Consider the following 5,977-nt stretch of genomic DNA (forward strand, 5'->3'; position numbering starts at 1 on the left):
TGTTGGTATTGTTATTGTTATCTATTGATTTTATGCCAGCAGATGGTTTAGTAAAACACAATGGGGTACAGTGAAGCACATTCTTTGCTGAAGACTATACAATTTTGGCTTGGTTTGAAAGCCGAGAGGTTTTAGTCTAGGTTACTTTTATTCTAGATTTGCTGGCAACCAGTATTCTTTATGAGAAGTTGGCTTTCCAGGGGTAAATACATGATTACAATGTGCTTAACATGTTCAGCAAAACAGACATGCATAGAGTGAGGTAGTGGACCCGAGACCCACATGCTAATGAAACAGACCACACATACGCAAGCAGTATGGGCACTTAAGTGACCATGAACTCGCACACCCAGGGCCTTTTATTGACAGGGTCATCTGGGTTGGATGTTTGTTGAGTGGGTGTAGTAAATGCCCCTAGGAAGGGGCTGCTACATGACGAGTCCAGTAGGTTGGGCCCGACTGGAAACCCAAAGCAGTCCTGGCAGATTTTATCACACCAGTCCCCATATGCTGCATGTGAGCGAACCTCACCAATACAAGGGGAGACTAGGGAGGACCCTCCCTAAGAAAACTTGGAAAAATGGCATAAATGGTGCTTTCTACAACACTTTCTTCATAAAGATGAGCCCAAGTTTTTAAATTTTTACACAAAGCTCAAGGCAGCTTCTCCGTCTCATTAAGTGGTTTGATCTGGTCAAGTATGCAGAATGGTAAGTTGGCATGGAAGGAATAGCCAACAAATCCATGTTGGTTGTGGGAGTTGATGATATCATTAGACTAAATCTTCCACCAAGGCAACAGAGCAAGCTGCTAATAAAAAATGCAAGGTTGAGATCTGCAGAGGAAGATCGACACGAGCTGGCCACAAAGGCTCATGCTGATTTGTGCATCTCTTTTTATCAGCCTCCTCCCAGTGACAGTGAAAGTACCTGTAGGAAAGTAGCCTCTTTCTAGCATGGTAACCCCCATTATTCTGCCTGTGATTAGTGTGTTTGACTGTGTTCATTGGGATCCTGCTAACCAGGACCCCAGTGATTATGCTCTCTCCCTTCTAACTTGGTAACTGTACATTTTTCGTCCCAAAGTTGGCATACTGGTCCCCCAATGTAAGTCTCTATTATATGGTATAGGGCATTGGGGTAGCAGGGGATCACTATGGGCTACAGCAGTTATTCTGCCACCCACAGGTAACCCATGCAAAGGGTTCTGCAGGCCTGCCATTGCAGTCTGCTTGAAACAGGTGTATGCACCCGTTTTCCCTACAGGTCACTGCACCAGTTCGCTATAAGTCCCCCCTATGGTAGGCCCTCCCAGCCCAGAGGGTAGAGTGCAGGTACCTGTGTGTGACGGCACCCCTGCATTAATAGAGATGCCCCCTCAACCTCCAGGCCCATTTTCCTGGACTTTGGGAGTGCGGGGACGCATCTCCTCCAAGGGATCTTCAGGTGATATGTAGCTCTAGTCCCCAGCACTCCTTCCTGCAACGCACAGCCCTGTGAGTGGTTCTCCCGCGCAGCCGGATCCCTTTCTGTAGTTCTGCGTGGGCTCCTTCTGCGACTTCTGTGTCCCCGTCCTGTGGGACTCTGGTGGGTGCTGCCTCTGCTCCTGTGGGCTCTCTCTGTCACTGAGGGCCCCCTCTGACTTCCCCTTCTGGGTTGAGTCCTCCTGGCCCTTGCTGTTCCAATGGCAGCACCACTTTCCCACCAACCACAAATTTGCCTTCGCCAAAGCTTGTTGATGGAATTCCTCCACCGACATCTGTCTGCAATCTACACTACAGCGTGGGGCATCTTCTGCATCCATCAGTCTGGCCTGTCCTTCCTCACAGTTGACCAACTCCTGCAAGTACAGCTGGGTGGGTAGTAGCTCCTACTCCTCCTGGACTCCACTGTGACTTTTGGACTTGGTCCCCTCTCTCCACAGGTCTTCTTCTCCTGGAAACCACCGCTGGTTTCTTGCAGTCTTGTCTGGGTGTCTTCTTTTCCTTCCTTTTGGGTGGTTTGGGGAAAATGCAGTGATTTACTCATTCTTTCCTAGTCTCTTGGGGGTACTGTGGGCCATATTTATACTTTTTGACGCAAAACTGCGCTAACGCAGTTTTGCGTCAAAAAAATTAGGGGCATATTTATACTCCGTTTGCGCCGGGATTGCGTCATTTTTTTGACGCAATTCCGACGCAAAACTAACTCCATATTTATACTTTGGCGTTAGACGCGTCTAGCGCCAAAGTCCATGGAGTTAGCGTCATTTTTTAGCGTGGACACCTACTTTGCGTTAATTATATGCAAGGTAGGCGTTCCCGTCTAAAAAATCGACTCCGAGGCATGTGCGTCGGATTTATACTCCCGGGCACAGTTCACGCCCGGGAGTGGGCGGGTAAAAAAAAATGACGTTCAGCTGCTTTTGCGCTGTTTTTTAGCGCCTGCAAAAGGCAGGCGTTAAGGGACCTGTGGGCTCTGAAGGAGCCCAGAGGTGCCCTCCCATGCCCCCAAGGACACCCCCTGTCACCCTTGCCCACCCCAGGAGGACACCCAAGGCTGGAGGGACCCATCCCAGGTACATTAAGGTAAGTTCAGGTAAGTTTATTATTATTATTTTTTTGTGGCATAGGGGGGCCTGATTTGTGCCCCCCTACATGCCACTATGCCCAATGACCATGCCCAGGGGACAGAAGTCCCCTGAGCATGGCCATTGGGCAAGGGGGCATGACTCCTGTCTTTGCTAAGACAGGAGTCATTTCTATGGGGGTTGGGAGTGAAAATAAATGGCGCAAATCGGGTTGAGGCGAAAAAATTGCCTCAACCTGACTTGCCCCATTTCTTGACGCCCAAACCCCATATCGCCCTACGCCGGCGCTGCCTGGTGTATGTCGTTTTTTTTAACGCACACCAGACGGCGCCGGCGGCAAACGCCGGCTAATGTCATTCAATAAATACGGCGCCCGCATGGCGCTTCAGAATGGCGTTAGCCGGCGCTAATTTTTTTGACGCAAAACTGCGTTAGCGCAGTTTTGCGTCAAAAAGTATAAATATAGGCCTTAGCGCCGGCTAAAGCCATTCTGAAGCGCCATGCGGGCGCTGTATTTATTCAATGACGTTAGCCGGAGTTAGCCGCAGGCGCTGCCTGGTGTGCGTGAAAAAAAATGACGTACACCAGGCAGCGCCGGCGTAGGGGAATATGGAGCTTGGGCACCAAAAAATGGGGCAAGTCAGGCTGAGGCAAAAATATCGCCTCAACCCGATTTGCGCCATTTTTTTCGACTCCCAACCCCCATTGAAATGACTCCTTTCTTAGCAAAGACAGGAGTCATGCCCCGTTGCCCAATGGCCATGCCCAAGGGACTTCTGTCCCCTGGGCATGGTCATTGGGCATAGTGGCATGTAGGGGGGCACAAATCAGGCCCCCCTATGCCACAAAAAATAAAAATAAAAAATACTTACCTGAACTTACCTTAAGTTCCCTGGGATGGGTCCCTCCATCCTTGGGTGTCCTCCTGGGGTGGGCAAGGGTGGCAGGGGGTGTCCCTGGGGGCAAGGGAGGGCACCTCTGGGCTCCTTCCGAGACCACAGGTCCCTTAACGCCTGCCTTGTCCAGGCGCTAAAAAAAGGCGCAAAAGCGGCTGGACGTCATTTTTTTTTACCCTCCCACTCCCGGTTGTGAATTTTGCCCGGGAGTGTAAATACGGCGCACATGCCTCGGAGTCACTTTTTTAGACGGGAACGCCTACCTTGCATATCATTAACGCAAAGTAGGGGTCCACGCTAAAAAATGAAGCAAACTCCATCGACTTTGGCGCTAGACGCGTCTAACGCCAAAGTATAAATATGGAGTTAGTTTTGCATCGGAATTGCGTAAAAAAAAAACGACGCAATTCCGGCGCAAACAGAGTATAAATATGCCCCAGTGTTACTTACCTCTGTGGTTTTCTAGTACTCCCAGCTCCCCTCTACACATTCCACATAGCTAGGTGGGTGTCCTGTGTTCACATTCCATTTTATTTGGTACATGGTTTGGGCTCCCCTTAGGGTCACTACTGGTTATCTACATTTGCACCGTTTTCTTCCCTTTTCTATGCCTATTACTGTTTACTAGTGTATATAATTAGTGTATTACTTACCTCCTACTGGAGGGTTGCCCTTCTATTATTTTCCGCGATGGCCGTTTGTTAGCTAATATCTGCTCTGTTCTACGTTTTTTAACCCTGTCCAGCATGGACACCACGCCTCTCATTCCAGTGACGTACAAAGAAATGGTGAGGCATTCTGCGCCACTTAAGCGTTTGGTTTGCTGGCGGCAGATCTTAGGTGGGGCGTGGCCACAGAACAAATATTTGCATATTTTCTCGCAGGGCCAACAACCTTTTTCCTTTGTTTCTATGTGTTAAATTGTCAATACTGTCTTTCGTCAGTACCCTCAGATCTCTGACTTCTTGCCATTCTAGTAGAAGTGAATATGGTAAAACAAAAACGAAAAAAAAACAAAAAACGAACAAGTCCTAATAGAAGTGGGTGTTACTTAACTCTACCCTTATGAATTTGAGCCCTTATATTCAAATCACAGTTCTTTACTATTTGTCTAGAAGGTTTTTCTGAAAGAGAAGCCATCTATTTATGTATTAACGATAGTATTAAAGCATTTTTAAGGATCTATATTCTAGATTTTATTACTGCTGATCATAACGATTTTATAATAGAAAGTGGGTTATAAATATGTTTTGTTGGTATTGTTATTGATATTATGCTAGCAGATGGTTTAGTAAAACACAATGGGTTACAGTGAAGCACATTCTTTGTTGAAGACTATACAATTTTGGCTTGGTTTGAAAGCCGAGAGGTTTTAGTCTAGGTTACTTTTATTCTAGATTTGCTGGCAACCAGTATTCTTTATGAGAAGTTGGCTTTCCAGGGATGAATACATAATTACAATGTGCTTAACATGTTCAGCAAAACAGACATGCATAAAGTGAAGTAGTGGACCCGAGACCCACATGCTAATGAAACAGACCACACATACGCTAGCAGTATGGGCACTTAAGTGACCATGAACTCGCACACCCAGGGCCTTTTATTGACAGGGTCATCTGGCTGGTGACATCTGGGTTGGATGTTTGTTGAGTGGGTGTAGTCAATGCCCCTAGGAAGGGGCTGCTACATGACGAGTCCAGTAGGTTGGGCCCGACTGGAAACCCAAAGCAGTCCTGGCAGATTTTATCACACCAGTCCCCATATGCTGCATGTGAGCGAACCTCACCAATACAAGGGGAGACTAGGGAAGACCCTCCCTAAGAAAACGTGGGAAAATTGCATAAATGGTGCTTTCTACAACACTTTCTTCATAAAGATGAGCCCAAGTTTTTAAATTTTTACACAAAGCTCAAGGCAGCTTCTCCGTCTCATTAAGTGGTTTGATCTGGTCAAGTATGCAGAATGGTAAGTTGGTATGGAAGGAATAGCCAACAAATCAATGTTGGTTGTGGGAGTTGATGATATCATTAGCCTAAATCTTCCACCAAGGCAACAGAGCAAGCTGCTAATAAAAAATGCAAGGTTGAGATCAGCAGAGGAAGATCAACACGAGCTGGCCACCAAGGCTCATGCTGATTTGTGCATCTCTTTTTATCAGCCTCCTCCCAGTGACAGTGAAAGTACCTGTAGGAAAGTAGCCTCTTTCTAGCATGGTAACCCCCATTATTCTGCCTGTTATTAGTGTGTTTGACTGTGTTCATTGGGATCCTGTTAACCAGGACCCCAGTGATTATGCTCTCTCCCTTCTAACTTGGTAACTGTACATTTTTCCTCACAAAGTTGGCATACTGGTCCCCCCATGTAAGTCTATAGTATATGGTATAGGGCATTGGGGTAGCAGGGGATCACTATGGGCTACAGCAGTTATTCTGCCACCCACAGGGAACCCATGCAAAGGGTTCTGCAGGCCTGCCATTGCAGTCTGCTTGAAACAGGTGTATGCACCCGTTTTC

The 5,977-nt window shown here is 47.3% G+C and overlaps 1 pseudogene; it reads left to right on the forward strand.

Moving 5' to 3' along the window:
- The first annotated feature begins 4,550 nt into the window (after positions 1-4,550).
- On the forward strand, positions 4,551-4,605 carry LOC138294321 (U7 small nuclear RNA; annotated as a pseudogene).
- The last annotated feature ends 1,372 nt before the right edge of the window (positions 4,606-5,977 follow it).

The sequence above is a fragment of the Pleurodeles waltl genome, chromosome 4_2 (genome assembly GCF_031143425.1).
Source record: "Pleurodeles waltl isolate 20211129_DDA chromosome 4_2, aPleWal1.hap1.20221129, whole genome shotgun sequence".
NCBI classification, from domain to species: Eukaryota; Metazoa; Chordata; class Amphibia; order Caudata; family Salamandridae; genus Pleurodeles; species Pleurodeles waltl.